Below are 18,308 nucleotides of genomic sequence, written 5' to 3'. Positions count from 1 at the left end.
GTTGGAAATGTGTCGTTTCTGACAAGCAGCATTTGAGGTATCTGGTCAAAGACATTCGGGAGGCAGCTGGGTATGAGGTTCTAAATTTCTTTGAGACTCTTCTCTCTGAAGATGTAGATTTAGAAGCCATGAAGAAATAGATGATCATCAAAATAGGAGAATGGATGGTACCATGTAAAGCCCACATAGAGTAAAAGAGATAAGGTTTAAGACAGAAGCCTGCGAAACCTTGCATATATGGGATTAAAAGAGGAAGTCAGGAACTGAGCTGAGAAAACCGTCATGGACGTGGGCAGGAAGCAGATAGCAGCCAAGGTCTGGTTTTTCAGCCATCTCAACCCCAAACCAAACTATCTTCTTGCTACTGTGATGCACACAGCAGAGCTGACATCCCCTACACCTTCTGCTGGATATTCATTATCCTCAAGGTGTGTGTGTGTTTCTGTGTGTGTGTATGTGTGCAAATGTGTGTATCTTTGTGTGTGCCTGTGTGTGTATGCCTGTGTGTGTCTGCGTGTCTGTGTATGTGTATACTTTCTATACCCAAACTCTGCCACCTCCTTGAGGGCGTTATAGTTCAGGTCCTTCTCGGCTTCTCTTGGATCCCTCACGGCTTCCCTGAAAACAGTTTTGCACAAAGTAAGTTCTTACTGCTAAATACGTGAATAAATGTAAATAAATAAACCACCATCAAACACTTACCTAGTGCCTATTATGAATAAGGTTGCCTAACAGCAATCTAATACAGAGCCCCAAATAAAACGCGTCCTCGTGAAACGTTGATGAAAGAAAAGCTGGAGGAAGGGTGGAGAGAGATGGTCGGTCAGTGTCAGGAATATTTAAAATAATCGGAGTAAGAGTCTCCATGGGAGGGCTGCAGAGCCATGTGCTTGTGAGATGGAGGAAAATGCAGTGGTCTGGGAGTGAGGACTCCAGATCCTAATCCCCCTCTCACAGCAACTCAGCCTTCTGGGCCCCGTTTGCCCTTCTATGTGGTTGGGGGTTTAGGCTATAGATTTTCCAAGGTCTTTGGCCTCTGTGAAACTAGAATCCAAATTAAACATGTTGAAAGTCAGAGAGGGTATACGAAAGAGATAAGTTCTATTTGATTGCTACAGTTACACACGGCAATACCTATGTTTTCTCATATAACTATTAGCCATGTCTCACAGAGGAGGAAACTGAGACCCAGAGAGGTTTGATTTGCCCAACAGCTGTGAGAAGACAGGAGCAGGAGCAGGGAGAGGCAGGGAGAGCACCCAGGCAGTGGCAGGGGCGGCAGCGCGACAGGATTAAGAAAAGAGCCTCTGGAGCCAGGACGCCAGGGTGTGTGAATTCTGATTCCGGCAAAAACATGTCTCATGCAGGTTTGAATTATTTAGGGCTTGGAGTTGTTCCAACAGCAGCTAAAGGCACTGCCTCAGGGAGGAGGGTCCTGCCTGTAGCTTCTCAAGAAGTATTTTCAGATCTCTGTGCTAGTGGGGAAGTGACAGCGTTGTGACCACAGTGGGCAGAGCTTCGACCAAGGGCGTGTCCTCCCTGGCCTCAGTCTCCTTATCCTTAAGTGCTTTGTCAGTGAACCCTAAAGTCCCTTCAACTCTGACATGCTGTAAACTCTCTCACTCTGAATTCCAGGAGCCCACAATGGTGATCTGCGCTGCCCCGTTATACACTTCATGCTTATGTGTGGCTGGCATTCTCTGGAACACTCTAAAGCAGTGGCTTCCAATGCAAGTCTCTGCAGCAAGCCGAATCATAACGATCTGCTTTTCAAAAATGCATATGCCTGGGCCCCTTACCAAAGCTATAGCATCGGGGTCTCGGAGGCGGGGCCTGGGCATCTGTGTTAGACATCCTCCAGGTGATTCTGGAGCCAGTAGCGGAACCGTAGTACAGCTGCTTCACCTGTATTTCAGATGCATCACCTGCCACCTGGTGCACACAGAAGGTACTGCAAGGACCCCACGAGCTTACAAAGCTCAGTGCAGCGTCCAAGGGGACTCTAGGATTTCTTATCTGGGTAACCAGCCATCGAATAGAGCTGGGTTTCACTACTCACTCTAACACCCTCCAGCAGTGTAACCAGAAGTGTACTTAGAAAAAATGGGCAGAAATCCAGTGTCAAATGTGGGTTCTTTCCAGAAATAGCAAAAAATGTTCCCCTTCTTTCTCTTGTGAGTGGGGAGTAGTTTTGCTATGTAAGGATAAGTTTCTTGGGGTGGTGATAAAGATAGGGTAATGAGAGAAGAGACAGTGAAGATGTTGAGAAAAAAATATATATGTTGGAGTCCATTCGGACCTTTTCTTTCAGCAGTGAAAGGGAACTTACCAGTAATGGAGGGCAGATAATAATAATAGCTAACACTTAGATAGAGCAGACCGTGTGCTAAATACATGTCAAGGGCCTTTATCTATACTAACACTTTGTTCTTCACGACAGCCCTATGAAATAGGTACTATTACTGCTATGTTCTGAATGCTTGTGTCCCTTCAAACTCATATGTCAAAATCCTAACCCCAAAGGTGATGATATTAGCAGATGGGGTTTTTGGAAAGTGCTTAGGTCATAAAGGTGGAGCCCTCATAAATGGGATTAGTGCTCTTATAAAAGAAGCCAGAGAGCACTGTAGCACCTTCTGCCACGTGAGGATGCAACAAGAAGTCTGTGGACTGGAAGAGAGCTCTTATCCAATCATGTTGGCTCTCTGATCTCAGACTTGCAGCCTCCTGAACTGTAAGAAATAAATTCTGTTGTTTATAACCTTCCCAGTGTATGGGATTTTGTTATAGCAGCCCAAATGGACTAAGACAATTACTATCCCCATTTTACATAAAAGGGAACTAAAGCACAAAGAGGTTAAGTGACTCATCCAAGGCGACGCATCTATTTGATGCCTCTCACTTGGAGATCGTTCCATGCACCCAGATCTAACATTTCCCCTGCTTAAAATTAAAGTTTTCTCATAATGTCCCCTGCCCTCATCCATGGTTAAGCTGTCCTGGTCTTACTAGGAGATGGACTGATGGAAAATAGCTTAGGGAAATAGGAAAATCCCTGAACATAGGCACAATGTTTGGGAGAAGATCATGAGTAAGAGCAATGAGGCTGTTAAATGGGTTTTCCCTAGACCAGAGCGATCCACATAAAATTGCTACAATCAGTATTTCCGATCTGAACTTTCTATCCTCTATATTTACGCAACTCAGTTGTGCCTTAGTCTACCTCATCTGCGAAATGAAGGAAATAAAATAGTAACTATCTTATAGACTGTCAAGAGCAAATGAGGTAATGTGTGTGTACAGCACTTAGCCCAGCACCTATCTCAATATTTGGTAGCTATTATTAGTAAATCAGATGTAAACAGTTTATTGAGAAGCCTCAATTCACTGGGGTATAAATAAAGACCAATTTATTTTTTCCATTCACTGCAATTAATCATGCTCTGTCTGATCTTGGTCTCATCTCTCATCTTCTAGGCAGATGACATTGCTTTCCTAACAATACCAGTTGCTCAAAGTCCAACCCAGTTCACAACTTCAGTGTCATATCCAATTTTCCATATCCAATTCTTATTCTCCCTTCAGAGTTTACCAGACTTGTAACTGAGTTTCCAAGATTGGGAAGCAGGCTTGATACTGTCTTTTACTACTCTTCTTTCTTTCTGGGTCTAGTGCCCCTCATTTTGAGGAAAGTGGCTGCTTGTCAGTGGTGGAAAGAAGTCTCTGCTCTCACATTGGCTTAATATGTTTCTCTCTGTTCCTGGTAGCCTCTGCCAATGCGTTGGCCTCCTATTAGATAATGTGGAGCATGGAGTTATATGTTTTGGGAGAGAGATGCTCATTTTTATGCCAGCCTCTTCCATCACTGAGAATAGCACAGAGAGGGGTAGCCATATTTGCCTTTATCCTGTAATCAATCTTTGTCACCAATTTCTCTCTGTCTAGATGTCATCTTACTTGGCCCATGGCCATCAGAGCTCCCACCATTTCTTCTAATTTCTGTTCTTTCTGGAGCCCTAAGAAACATGGAGGTCTTCTTTCTGTACTCTTTAAGAGTTGAAGGGAAGTTGTTGAGGTAGACACAGAGCAGAACATGTTTCTTCTTCTCAGAAAAACTTCATTAGGGTGCCTACTCTCCCTTATGAAGTGGGTTGCTCTGCCAAGCTTTCAGATATCAGAAATCAATGGCAAGAAGATATAAAGAGATTTCTACTTTCGCTCAAGATAAAGTTACAGGGATTAAATTTACCCTCCTGTCTAAAACAAATAAACAAACAAAACAGACAAAATATAAGAAACAACAGTTTCCAAGACACTTGACAATAAATGATAGTGATTTCTGAGAAACAAGAAACAAATGAGGTAAGCCTTGTGATTACCTCAGCTTGCTGCCTTGAGAGAATGTCCAGGCTGTGGTGCAAGGAAAGAAATTCTAAATGAAGGAACTAAAGCTGAGGGTTGAAGGGACCAAATGGGCTAGAATTCACGGGACTGAGCAACAAAGAGGAAGAGCTGTACAGAGAGAGAACTCCAAAGATATGCAGAGGATTCCCCTCTGGTATTCAGGAGAATATTATTGATCAATGGATTCATGTGAAGAAACTCTAGAGACCAGGAAAAAAGTAAAAAAGATTAGAGAACAGTGTCCAACACTCACCCAGGGCTGAAAATATTGCATCTTTCCTCAGCCGGACTGAAAGAAATTATAATTCCTGGGCATTGGATAGAGTACTGAAGAAGATCTTGCTCAGTAGTAGGAAATAATTAGCCCTAGACTGCTGCAGATATGCCAAACAATTCAGAAAGCAAGACCCAAAAAGACTAATTTTTGTTCAAATAATAACATCCCAGAACAAAATACAAGAAGATTTATAGGGATATAAAATATTCGCCACCCAACAAGGTAAAGATCACAATTTCTGCCATCTAATCAAAGATTACCAGGCATGCAAAGAAGCAGGAAAACACAGTCCCTAATAAGGAGAATAATTAATCTATCAAAATAGCCTAAGAACTAAGACAGATATTAAAATTAGCAGACTAGAAATTCAAAGTAATTGTTATAACTATATTCTATGTATTTCAAAAAGTTAAGTAGAGACGTGGAAGACATCAAAAAGACTTTAAATAGAACTTCTAGAGATGAAACTACAATGTCTTAGATGAAAAAAATACTCTGGATAGGATTAAGGGTAGATTAAGCATGGCGGGAGAAAAAAATTGGTTAACTTGAAGCTGCAGCAGTAAAAAAAAAAATAAGAGCAAATTAAGCATGCAGTAAAAAGAAATAAAATAATAAAGTTTAGTGTGGAAGTCAATGAAATAGAAAACAGTAAAACAATAGAAAAAATTAAATGAAACCAAAAGCTGGTTCTTTGAGAAGATCAATAAAATTAATCAATTTCTTAGCCAGCTCAATCAGGAAAAAAAGACAGAAGGCACAAGTTATAAAATCAGAATGAAAGAAGAGGAGAAAATCAGGAGGAAATTCCCTCCAACTTATTTGATGCCAGCATATCTATGATACTAAAACCAGAAAATGACATTGCCAGAAAAGAAAACTACAAACTAATATTGTTCAAAAACACAGCTGCAACATTCTAACCAAAATTTTACCACATCAAATCCAGCATTATATAAAAAAGATAATACATCATGGTCAAGTGGAATTTCTCCAAGGAATTTAGGGTGGATGTGTTTAACATTCAAACCCCAATGTGAATTCTAGAGATCTTCTACACGACAATGTGAATATACTTAACACTTTAAAAAGGTTGAGATGGAAAATTTCATGTCATGTGTTTTTTACCATAATTAAAACACGTTTTGAGTTAATGCAATTCCCCAAATTAACAAATGAAAAAATAAAGACCACCGATCATCTTAATAGATGCTGTAAAGTATTTAACAAATCCAACATCCTTATGAAATTCAATCAATCCAGATCATTACTTTCAACAAGCTAGGAATAGAAGGGAAATTTCTCAGTCCAAAAAGAAGTATCTACAAACAAATCTACAGCTAACAGTTTACCTAATGATACAAATTAAATCTTTCTTCTAATATCACAAGCAAGAAAAGGATATCTAATCTCACTACTTTTTTCAAAACTGTACTAAATGTTTTAATCAATACAATTATTAAAGAATTATTAAAGAAAAAGAATAAAAGGAATCCAAATCAAAAAGGAATATTTGGATAGCAAATAAACATATTCTTATTCCCAGGCAATATGAGTGACTATGTAGAAAGTCTGATGGGATGTGCAAAAATTCAAATGGAACTAATAAGTACATTTAGCAAGAGGACAGGCTGTAAGATCAATATACAAAAATCAGTTGTATTTCTATATGCTACCATCAATCTGAAATAAAAATTTTCAAAAATATTTACAAAACTATCAAAGATACTAAATAATTCAGGATAAATCTGACAAAAATATAATAAAAGACACTGAAAACTACAAAGCATCACTGAAAGTAAAGATGACTTAAATAGAGATATACTTCGTTCATGGATCAGAAGACTCATCATGGTTAAGATGTCAATTCTTTCTAAATTGATCAAAAAATTCATGCAACCCCAATTAAAATCCCAGAAGACTTTGCGCATAAATTGACAAGCTGATTCTAAAATTCATGCAAAGAACCTAGATAACCAAAGCAACTTTGAAAAACAGTGTTGGTGAGGTAACTCTGCCTGATTTCAGGACTTATTATAAAACTACAATAATCAAACGTGTGGCATCAGAATCAAAATAGACAAATAGATCAGTGGAATACAGAGTCCAGATATAAACCTACACATACATGGACAACTGATTTTTGACAAAGATATAAAGTCAATTAAGTGGAAAATGAACAGTCTTTTCAACAAATAGTTGTCAGAATAATAGGATATGCATAAGCCAAAAAAAAAAAAGGAGGAAGTTTAATTTATAACTCACACCACATAAAAAAGACAACTCAAAATGCATTATCAACCTAAACGTAGATCATAAAGTTATAATATTTTTAGAAGAAAATAGAGGAGAAAATCTTTGTGACCTTAGGATAGACGAAGTTCTTAAAATTATATATCAAATTATAACCCATAAAAGACATTTTTTATAAGTTCAACTTTTTCAAAATTTAAAACTTCTGTACCTCAAAAACACTCTTAAGGGATGAAAAGACCAACTACAGACTAGATAAAAATACTTGCATATCATATATTTTTAAAGGACTTGTATCCAAAACCTATGAAGAACTCTCAAAACTCAATAAAAGAAAAATAAGAAACCCGAGAAAAGAATGGACAAAATATTTTAAAAGCTATTTCACCAAAGAAGATATCTGGATGGCAAATAGATGCATGAAAGGTAATCATTATTATGAGAGGTGATTATCAGTAGTTTTAAAACTACAGTGTGAAACCACTATACATCTGTGAAAATGGCTACAGTTTAAAGAATGACCATACCAAGTGCTGGCAAGGATGTGGAAGAACTGGAACTGCTAGTGGGAATGTAAAGCGGTAGTACCGCTTCAGAAAACAGTTCGGTAGTTTCTTAAAATGTCCAGCTACCACCTGATCTAACCATGCCACTGAAGACACATGAAAGCATACGCCTATGCAAAGACTTGTACATGAATGAACATAGAAGCTTTATTTGTCATAGCCAAAAATTAGAAATAACCCAAAGTTCCATCCACTAGTGAACAGATAAAAATTTTGTGTATATACATACAATGGGATGCTGCTCACCAACAAAAAATAATGAATTAGTGACACTCGTTGAGATTCATGGATGAATCTCAAAATATTTAAGCAAAAAAGAGTATGTACTGTATGTTTCCATATACATGAAACTCTAGCAAATGCAAATTAATTTTATGGTAACAGAAATCAGATCAATGGTTGCCTGGGGAGACAAGGTGTGGGATGGGATGAGGAGAGTAATTTACAAAGGGGCAAACTTTTACAAAGGAGACTTGGAGATGATGGATCTATTCACTGTCTTCATCATGGCGGTGGTGATGATGAGTGTATATATATGTCAACACTTAGGAAATTGTACACCTTAAATATGTACAGTAGTTTAATTATACCTCAATAAAGCTATTTTTAAAAGAAGCAAGTACCAATATCTGGTTCATGTGTACCCTCAAATTCCAGTGTGCATAGGTCAAGCTGTTCCTAGAAGTTTCTCTCATGTTCTGCTGTGCTCTAATAACAGGTCTGGGATTCAGCAGCTCAGCGAGCATCTAACTGTGAGTGAACTGCCAGTCTCCTCTTCGTGTAGACACTCCCAATCTCTAGGGGTCTCTCTCTTGGAACCTCATCTTTCACTTAGATTTAGTGGAGAAGCAGAGCGGAGGGAGTATGAACATTGCACTTCCCACTATAATTATAACAAATTTCCCTTTCTCTCCTGACCTGTCTTCTTGTGCAGAATTGGGGGTGGGGTGCTTCAAAGTTGCAGGGAAGATTGGGTTTGGCTGGGATGTTTATTTACCTGGGAAGGAAGTATCTGATCCCAATTGTTAGCAGCTGTGGGGCAATCTCTTGCTCAGATAGAGAAGTCCAGCAGAGAAACTGGACGTGGGGGAGCCTTGCTGTTTGGCCCCAACCTTGGGGGATGGGGAAGAGGCTTATGAATAGGGAGTGGGTAGATGCAGCAGTGGGCCCAGAAAGCTTCAGGCTGCATGTTTAGCTAAGTCAACAAGTCTTTAATGACGTCTCTCTTGGGGGGATTAAGGCTTGGGTCAGCCAGATCTTGAAGTCAGCAGAGTTTTGTCTCAGGCACTTCCCCCACATTCCTCCTCCCTCTTTGGCTCCTCCTTTCAGCATGAACACTGCCTAGCAGGGAGAATAGACGACTCTTAGGTCTTATGTTTTCCACTATGTATTCTTTTTAATACACAATTATTTAGCCTTGACAAAAAAACTATTTACGTATTCAAATCAAGTACATGTCATGTCAATTAAAGTAGGTTTTAATGATGCCTGCTATATGCTAAATCCTGTTTTGGTTGATCTGAGAGAAGGAGAATGAGGGAAAAAATCCTCTTAAGGATCCCAAAGGAAACTCTAGACGGTTTTTTTTCTGAATTGTATCTAGAGTCTTTCCTTTACTCCCCGTGCCCACAGACTGAGCTCAAATTCTCTTCCTCCTCTTTGAGACTCTTGAGCAGGCCTTGCAAGGATATCAGAGACCCTGGCTCTCAGGTAGGCTGGCGTGAACGTGAAGCTTTACAAGCAGATCTTTCAGGGAGTGTTTTTCTGGGCTCCCAATTTTGCCCAAATGGGCGACATCGATCATTACCAAGACTTCCTCTCGAGGAAGTGAGGATAAGGGCCTGGTTCTTATGACAACCTCCTGAGGGTTTCCCTCTGCCAACTAGTTTCCTCAGATAGTCATTAAACTACCTGCTTCTGTTGTACCCTTCCTTTATAAACGAGATCCCTTTCTTTAAGTAGATACCAATGCCAAGAAAAGGATGAGCTTAGTCAGGGAGGGGGACCTAGAGAAAGCACTAGAGGGGCAGATAAACGTACATCGAACCGTAGAGGTAGAAGGAAAGTGACCTTGCCCACTGCATAACAAAGACCCTAAGATTCCAAGAGAACATGTGTATCAAGGCTACACAGATAGAGGGAAAGGATTGAAACTAAGAGTGGAGTGTCCCACCTCTCAGTCAACGGTCATTTTCTGCTGTCATTTTGATTTTCAAAGGAAATTTTCGAGTAGCTGAGAGATATCTCAGAATCTTGCCCTGGTTATTGAAACTTCTTCTTTCTCCTCCCTTGGAGATTTTTGTGATCAGGATGAAATTTCATTTTCTGGAATGGGGTACCTCAAAATTTTCTTCTGAGGTAGCAAATTTTGAAGGATTCACGTCTCGGAATGTAGGTCAAGATGGAGCCAGATAAACCCTTACAGCAACCTCTGCAAGGTCAATTTTAGTAACTCCATGTTGTAGATTAGCAAGCAGAGGAGTTTGCCTTAGTATTTGAATGCATGGTTGATTCATCCTGAATGGTTTAAGAAATAAAAGAGAAAATAGATAGAAGCCAAAGTAGTATATTTATTGGTTAGAGTTGGAGACGAATGTGTCTTATGACAGATACTGCTCAGCAAGCTTACTTCCTCTTCTTGCTGGTCGTCAACTGGACTACCTTTCCCAGACTTGTTAACTGCTAAGTATGGTCATGTGACTTACTTCTAATCAGTAGATTGTGGGTAAAAATGTTGTATTCCACTTTTAGTCAAGACCCATAAACTCCTCCCAAGTGTAATTCTCTATTCCCCCTCTCTTTATTTACCTGTTTGCTGGATGCCCCAAGAAGGCCCTAGAACAGGATTTTTCAACCTCAGTACTATTGACATTTTGGGCTAGATAATTACTTGTTGTGAAGGCTGTCTGTGCATTGCAGAATATTAAGAAGCACCTCTGGTCTCTACCCACTAGATGCCAATAGCATCCTCATTTGCCAATGTGACAACCAAAATGTCTCCAGACACTTCCAAGTGTCCCCTAAAGGCAAAAAATTCCTGGTTAAGAACCACTGCTGAAGAAAATGCCAAAGCCACACAATGGAAGGAACTTGGATCCTGAATGACTGCATGGAGCAGAGTAACCTTCTCATATTTGTTAGTAAATTGAGCAAGAAACTCAGTTGTACTGCATAATGCTACTACAATTTAAGAGCTTTTGGTTCAAAAATTAGCTTCCCCTAACTGATATAGCACTGCTAGATGATTCTCATAAATAGAAAGACTTACCCAACCAGGCAGAGTACACTAGACCAGGCAGAGTACACTAGACCAGGGACCACCCCTGCCTACAAGAGACAGGCCCAAGAGGAACAGCAGACAGTCACTTCCTATGGGTAGACACCTCCCAAGATAAGGAAAATAGCAGAGCTGAGCTCTACATGCCCAGAACTTCTGCTCAAATTCACCAATCTAAGTCACCTCTTATCCATAAAGACAGAGGAATCTGAAATGTACTTGGTGGGAAAGTTTTCTTCTTTCAAATAAACCCCAGGAGCATCTGTTCTGAAGAACTTCAGAGCCTACTGTCTTTTCCTGACACCAAGAGATCTGCTTGCTAGAGAAAATGGCTTTATTCTGCTCAGTACAAAATATAGCCTACGTTCTCATTCTCTCATTAAATACTTTATCTTATTTTGTTATTGAAGTCAAGGATCAGTCTTTGGCCAAGGTCAAGGATTGGCCTGTGACCAGACTGGGGCTTTGCTTTGTAAGCAAGGTCCAGTTTCAGCCCAACAAGAACAGGACTTGATATGTGACAGAAAAACAGAATAGACCGCAGATGGGTAAAACCCACAGCTTTGCCCTGAACTAACTGGTGAATTTTGTCCAGAGCTCCATTTTTTCCTTTATTGTCCTTTGTATTTCCATTTACTAAACAGCCCAGTGATATACTCACTGCCTCCCATAAAGCTGTCAAAGGAATGAAATCAATGACCTCAGTCTAGGAGAGGCAGACTGATGGAAGGGAAATAACTGGCTCCAAGTCAAAAAACCCGAATTTGTGTCCAGATCTGATCTGTCACTAACAGATTGTTCCAAACTGGACAAATCACTTTCCTTCTCCAGACCCCTGTCTGAAGTTTCCTCAAGAGCACTGGGTTGGGCAACCCTTTTAATATAAATCTTAACTGCACTGAGATGCATCAAATCGAGATCCTATTAATACGTCTACTGCTAATGGTAACCAGGTGGTGCTGCTCTTCCCTCCTTCATCTCTTGCTATTTCCCGCTGAAGTCTTGGATGTTGTCAACAAAAGTTGCCATAGCCTCCAACAGGCCTTCATTAGCCCACGCTCTCTCCAAACCACAATCTGTTCCACTATGAAAGAATTTGAATCCGATACATTTCAGGCCCTTTTAAGCTATAATATTATAGAATTCTAGGATTCTATTCTAAGATTCTAGTAATATATATCTTTAATATTCCAGATTCTAGTCTAAATACCCAGAACTCTAAAATTCTAGAAGCCTAATAGTCTTATGTTCTAAAGCCATGAGAGTCTAGAATTCTAAGTATAACTTGAATTTCTCCGGGAAATAAGTAAGCTTACATTGTAGTAATAACTACTGCCCCACGTATTCCAAATTCCTGATAGGTATCTTACATGTCCTCATGAACATATTTGGTCAGCTGGAAGGCAGCACCTTCTGTGCCTCTCTCTGGGCCTTTTAATAAATAGAAATATAAAGATAATGAAGAAAGGAAATGGATTGCCCTTCCCCATTGTCCTGCCAGGTCTACCTGACTACTACTGAGCGCCGCTAAGTCACCCCCACTTTCTCACACACGCCGATGAGCAAGATCAACTTTGTTTAAACCTCAGTGGTAGACAGTGGCCTAGACTTAAGCCAAGCTCCTTACTTCTTAATTTACTTATCATTCAGTATGCTAGTGTTTCAGATTTCTAAGTTTCAGAATTTCAAGTTTCTCATAATTTACAGCCTGAATATTCTTGGATTTTAATAGACTAGGCTTTAAAAAAATTAGATTCAAAATGCTATGATTCTAAGGTAGTAGAAGATGCTAGAGAATACCTTACCCTTTCTTGGAGGCTCTGGGATAAAAGAAGGCAGGGAGGTCTTAGTCGGTTCAGAGCGAGGCTGTCGGAGGGAGTAACGGGCCTTGGGTGTGAACACAGCCATATGGAAAGAGCGTTGTAGACCAGAATGAAAGGAAGGCAACCAAGCTTCCTCACAGAATGCTCAGAGTGGTCACACCCAAGCGGGCTTCCGAGGCCCTTGGCAGGCAGTGAGAACCAGTTTAATAGTCTCCAATCCAATGTGTTATTTATTTTACAAGTAACTATAAATAGCAAAATAAAACTGAGAGCTGATGTCTTTGAGCAGGCCTCAGAGTTATTAAAGCTGCTTGTGGCTGTACATTTGGGAAGTTCTCCTCCCAGGGACTAGGGTGGATCCCTGGCCTCCCGCAGGCCTGGTCTGAGTCCCACATCTCCCGGGGTTTGGAGTTTGGTGGTCGATCCTTCCCAACCTGGCTGCAGAGCCCTCTGGCTGTGGTGAGTGGTAGGAAGTAGGGGTAGGCTTTGGAGCAGAGGAAGTGATTTAGGCATGTGTCAGGAAACTGGGGCCTGGCCTGAATCTTAGATTTCATAAGAAGCCCAGGGGTTGGCAGAAACTCTTGGCCTAACATATCCCAGAGCCACGAGCACCATCTGCAACCAGAAGCAGTAAAGTCCCAGCTTGAAGGAAATTGAGAACAGAAACAAAAATGTCTCTGCTATGACAGGGCTGGGCCTTTAACAGCAATGACCCCAGTATTTTGTCTGGTGCTATAAAGGAATTTTGACAAATGCTTTTATCAACCAATTAGCTGGTTTTACTAAGTACCTTCTACATGCCAGTCAACATGGGAGAGAGGAAGTTCTTTCGTTCTTGAAGGCCTCACACAGGGTAATGCCTCAAGATAAAGCCCCAAGCCATAGCCTGGTCTTCCTATCTTTTATGAACTGACCTCAAGTCCCTTTCCAGTCTCACATTTGGCCCTCTCCATTGTGAAGCCCACTAGACCCCCAATATCCCATATCGCACCAGCACATTGCAGCCTGTACTCCCTGTTCTTCAGCTGGAGTGTCCTCTCTCCATGATGGCACTCATTCACTCAACCTCAAGACCAGCTCAAATGTCTCCTTCTCCTCTATGAATCCTGCACTAACTCCCTGCACATTTGGGTTGCATTCCTCTCAAGTTTTTAAAGCACATTCTTCTAATGCTCCATTTAAACGTCAGTCTGCCCATTCAGTGGCACCTTTTTTCATATCTGTAGCCCTAGCCCCCATCACGGGTCCTGGAACAATATTTTATTTAGGATATTTGCAGACATGGAGGAGTGAAAAGTGTGGTCAAAGCATGTCTGAATAAAATGGAAGAATCTGTGCAGATTCAATGAAAGCAAAGTGACATCCAAATGAACTGTAGGAACGAGGCAAGAGTGAGACATGAGGACAGAGGGTGCCGGGTTTCAATCCCAGCGAAATGTCTGGGCTTTTATGGCTGGTTCCTCCCTTTACTAACGAAATGATCGTAAGCAGATCATTTAACCTCATTGTCCTCCATAACACAGGGGTGGTTATGAGGATCAACTGAGTTAATACATGGAAACTACTTAGGATAGTGCCTGACACATAGTAAGCCTTCAAAAAATATTAAACTTTTATAGTAGTAATAGCAATAATAGAAAGAGCAGTGGTGGTAGCAGCAGCAGCATTGCGTAGGTTATGAGGAAAACAAGTTCTTACCAGCCAGGTCGAAATAAGCAATATGAGTTGGTTTCTGGTAGAAATTGAAGCTTCCCCACCCCTACCAATGTGATTCTATCTTGTGACCTTCATGGACTAAAGTAAAGTTCACTGCTGAGCCACAGAGCAAGGGTAGGTCTCTTTCTGCACTCAGGAAGCTCTCAGGCTGTTGGTCATGTGACATTGTCTGTTTGGAATTTAATTCCCTGTCAGTCTCAGTCCTGAGACACTCTCTCATTCTCATTCTCTCTCTCTCTCTCTCTCTCTCTCCCTCTAACGTAAGCAGAAATGCTTTCTTTCTTTTAGCTCTCCTTTTCTTGGGTTGTTCTTTTACTTGGTTCGCTACATCTCTCTTCAACCTTAAAAAGAGAATAACAACATAGTATACTACAAAAAAAAACCCAGATGGAGAATCGGAAGGCCTGGGTTCCAGCCCCAGCTTGGCCCGTAACCTCTGGTGGATCTTGGGCAACCCCCTTCTCCTCCCTGTACCTAAAGGCTTCTTTCTTCTCAACAGTGAAAATTTTTAGCCACCCGTTATTCTAAAGTCCATTCATTCTGAACATCTATACATCTCTGTAGCAATATTCTTTTGTATGGAAACACCTCTCTACCCACAGGAATCACACAGAGAACTTGGTTTCACTCATCATTCAGCCAATATGTATTGAGCACAGATTATAAGTCAGGTACTAAACCAGGTGCTGGAGATCGTGTGGTGACCAAGCTAGACAAAGTCCTGCCTTCAAGGAGCTCACATTTAAGAGTGTCTAGAAGAAGATCAGATAATAAACTCATTACTTCACAACCATGGACAGCTTAAAAGAGGAGAGACTTGAATGACTCATGCTGGCCAGACAGTGTGTCAGAAACCTTGGCTTAGGTCATTATATTTAATCCTCATAATCAATTTATGAAGTAGTTATTGTCATCCCCATTTTAAAAGAGAGAGGCATGAGGCTAAGAGAAATTGAGTAGCTTGGTCAATGTCACCCAGCTTCATGAAATGGAGATGAGTCTATTATCACACGGGGTGTCCTCTCCACATGAGCACGCTCCTCAGTCTATCCTGAACTCGGAGGCCTGGGCATACCTGGAGAGCGAACCCCCGATCCCACTTCCCAGGAAGGGCACAAAGGCAATCCCTCCAACCTGGCTAAGTCTTCTGGCCTAAGTCTAAGGCGTCTATGCGACTACTGCAGCTCGCTCTTTCTGTCCCGCTGTCTCAGTAGGGAGAGCTGTGAGATTTGTAGCTGCACTCTGCCCTCCTGGCCTATAACCCTATAAAACAGCAAGCAGCCTTTAAGGTAGAAAAAGAGGGGGACAAAACTGAAAAAATAAACACCGATGAAGATTAAAAATGACTAGTGAGTCTTGGGAATTTACGTCTCATAAAGTAAGATGGCCAAGGAGGCCAGACAGGGAGCAGACAACCCTGACGCCTCTGCCTTATGGATAATTTATCCCAGAAAGTAGAGGCCTCTGTTTGTGACTCACACAGGCCGTGCTGGTTCTCTGGGTCTCTCAGAGAGCCTGGCCTGTCAGCCTGAGCCAGAAGTTTTATTTTCCCAGACCATACCCATACATTTGATACTTTTTTATTCCTTTTCACATCTCTGATCTCCTCTCAGTTTCACCTTTCACCCCCCATGAGGCCGACAGGATGGGGACTCTTATCTCCCGTGGTCAGATGAGAAAATTAAAGCTGGCAGAGGTCGATTCACCCAGGATATCCCAGGGAGTCAGGACTCAGAGCTGAGTCATCGTTGGTTGATGTGACAGTCCCCATCAGGTACACATCTTTCCTTCTCACCCTTTTTCCTTAACTCCTAACCCACTCTCAGATGAACTGTTCAGCCAATGAATTAATCCAACTAACCTCTACTTAATGACAATATTTACTAAAAATTGTCGCACACAGAGATGAACAAGATTATAAAGAATATGCAAATCAACAAATTAACACTTTTTAAATATGTAGTAGCAGTGAAGAAAAAGGTCATGTTAATGGGAGTCTCTCTCCAACACAACAATCAGAAGAACTGAAAAAAAGAAAAAGAAAAAAAAAAACAGAAAAAAATTAAAAGTTTTGGAGAAAATCCGGGAAAAGGGGATCAATGTTGGGGTGGAGTACGAGAGAGCCTGTCTACTTGCTAGATTCTTCCAAAGCAATTCCATGAGTATCAGGAAGGATTTTGTCCTGAATGACTTCCCATGAAAAGAGTTCATGGGTAGGAACATGTTTTAAGATTAATAAGTAGCTTATAATCATGCTGGATTTTAATGCTGATGCCTTAGCTCATATTCTTGCTGTCTGTGTGATGGGCTCTCAAACACTATGCTGTCCCCCAACTGCTACGGAGATAAATCCTTAGTCTTCAGAGTAGAGTGGAAAGAACTCAGGTTTTGAAATCTGATTAACCTGCTTTTTCATCCCAACCAGTTATATGCCTTTGAGTTAATTACTCAGCCTTTCTGAACCAATTTTATCATTTCTTAAATAGAGATAGCAATACCTACATCAAAGTTTTGCCTTGAAATTTTTTAAAAAGTGGAAAAAGAATCTTATAATTTAACTATGTTAGTTCAGACTTCATGGGAGTCTCCAAGATAATGGGTAACACATCCCTAAATAAAATACAAGACCACCATGCAAGGGCTGCAAAAGGTGGTGTTGAAAACTGCTTTCATGGTTCTTTGATGACCACCCACCTCTGGCATATAAAAGAGGTGGGAGAGACCAAGAACAGAGCCAGGATTAGATAGGAGATTTCTGGAAAGAGCTGTAAGTACATTGTGCATCTCCGTCCACTCCCTCCTTTAACCCAAGCCCAAGAAAATTGAACTTAATGGGATAGTTGGAGAGCTTGATGTTTTCCTATATTTGGGGGATACACTGGACTGGAATCTGAGTCCCACTGCTAAATCTAAAGGGCAAGAGGCTGGCTGACTAGCTATTCTAACAGCAGAGTACAGGGAGGTTACTGCCCTGGGGACAACTACATTCTCAGAGTTTGTCAAGCAGAGGATACAGAAGTGTTTTCTCTGAACCAGATCTGGACCACACGAGAGGAAGATGATCTAGGTCATTCTAGACCCTGATAGAGGACCACGTAGAGAGAGGAAAGACAGCAGAAAGAGGCTGGTGGTGCCAGCAGATGCCTAGGAGCTGGAAAGGAGTCAGAAGCAGCTAGCTGGAGTAGAAACACATTTACTCACATCAAGAGATCAGCTGTATGGGGAAGAGTGTGGATTTTCTCCAAAGAACCCACAAAAACACTCCCTAAGAGAACAAGCAAGTTTACAAGTCTGCCAAGCTCAAAGTGCATTGACCCTAGACCTTCAAGTCTATACTAGTCAGGTAAGAACTTTCCGGTTCCCTTCTCCTTCTCTCTCTCTCTTTCTCTATTCGTGAAAATGGAGAGGTAAAAAATTCACAATCATTATCAAGATGAAGAAAGAGAAGTGATACTCTAGGTAGAAAAAGGAAAAAGAAACTGAGCCTCATTCTCACTACAAAGACTGGCCAGCAGCAGTCCCAGGTCCAAACGGGTAGTAAGAAAAAACATTACCTTTAAATGAAGTTCGAAGTTACTTCATTTAAATAGTTACTACTATTACTGTTAATAGTAGTAAGAGTAGTACACTGGACAAGACATGTTAACTATTGAGCAGAAACAATGTTTTTTGAATTAAAATAAACGGGGAACTTCTTATGACCTAAGAGAAAACAGAAGAGTCGTGAAACAAGTTCAAGCTTTCATCAGACAAGATGGAAGAGAAAGTTGTTTCCTGATTATTCCTCATGATTCTCTCTTGTTCAACATAACAGTTACATGACATGACATATATCATCCCTTGCACACAGCTGGACTTGAGTGCAGTGCATCTGAGTTTGCTTCCACATTTCTCTGGGCCTGGTTGATCAGCAGTGGACAAGGCCAATCAGCTAAGGTATCTTCGGGCAGCTACTGTGTATCTGACCTATGCTCCATTTCAGAAGTAGAGAC

The sequence above is a fragment of the Pteropus medius genome, unplaced genomic scaffold (assembly GCF_902729225.1).
Source record: "Pteropus medius unplaced genomic scaffold, Ma_sr-lr_union100, whole genome shotgun sequence".
In the NCBI taxonomy this organism is placed as follows: domain Eukaryota; kingdom Metazoa; phylum Chordata; class Mammalia; order Chiroptera; family Pteropodidae; genus Pteropus; species Pteropus medius.
This window is presented reverse-complemented; position numbering follows the sequence as displayed.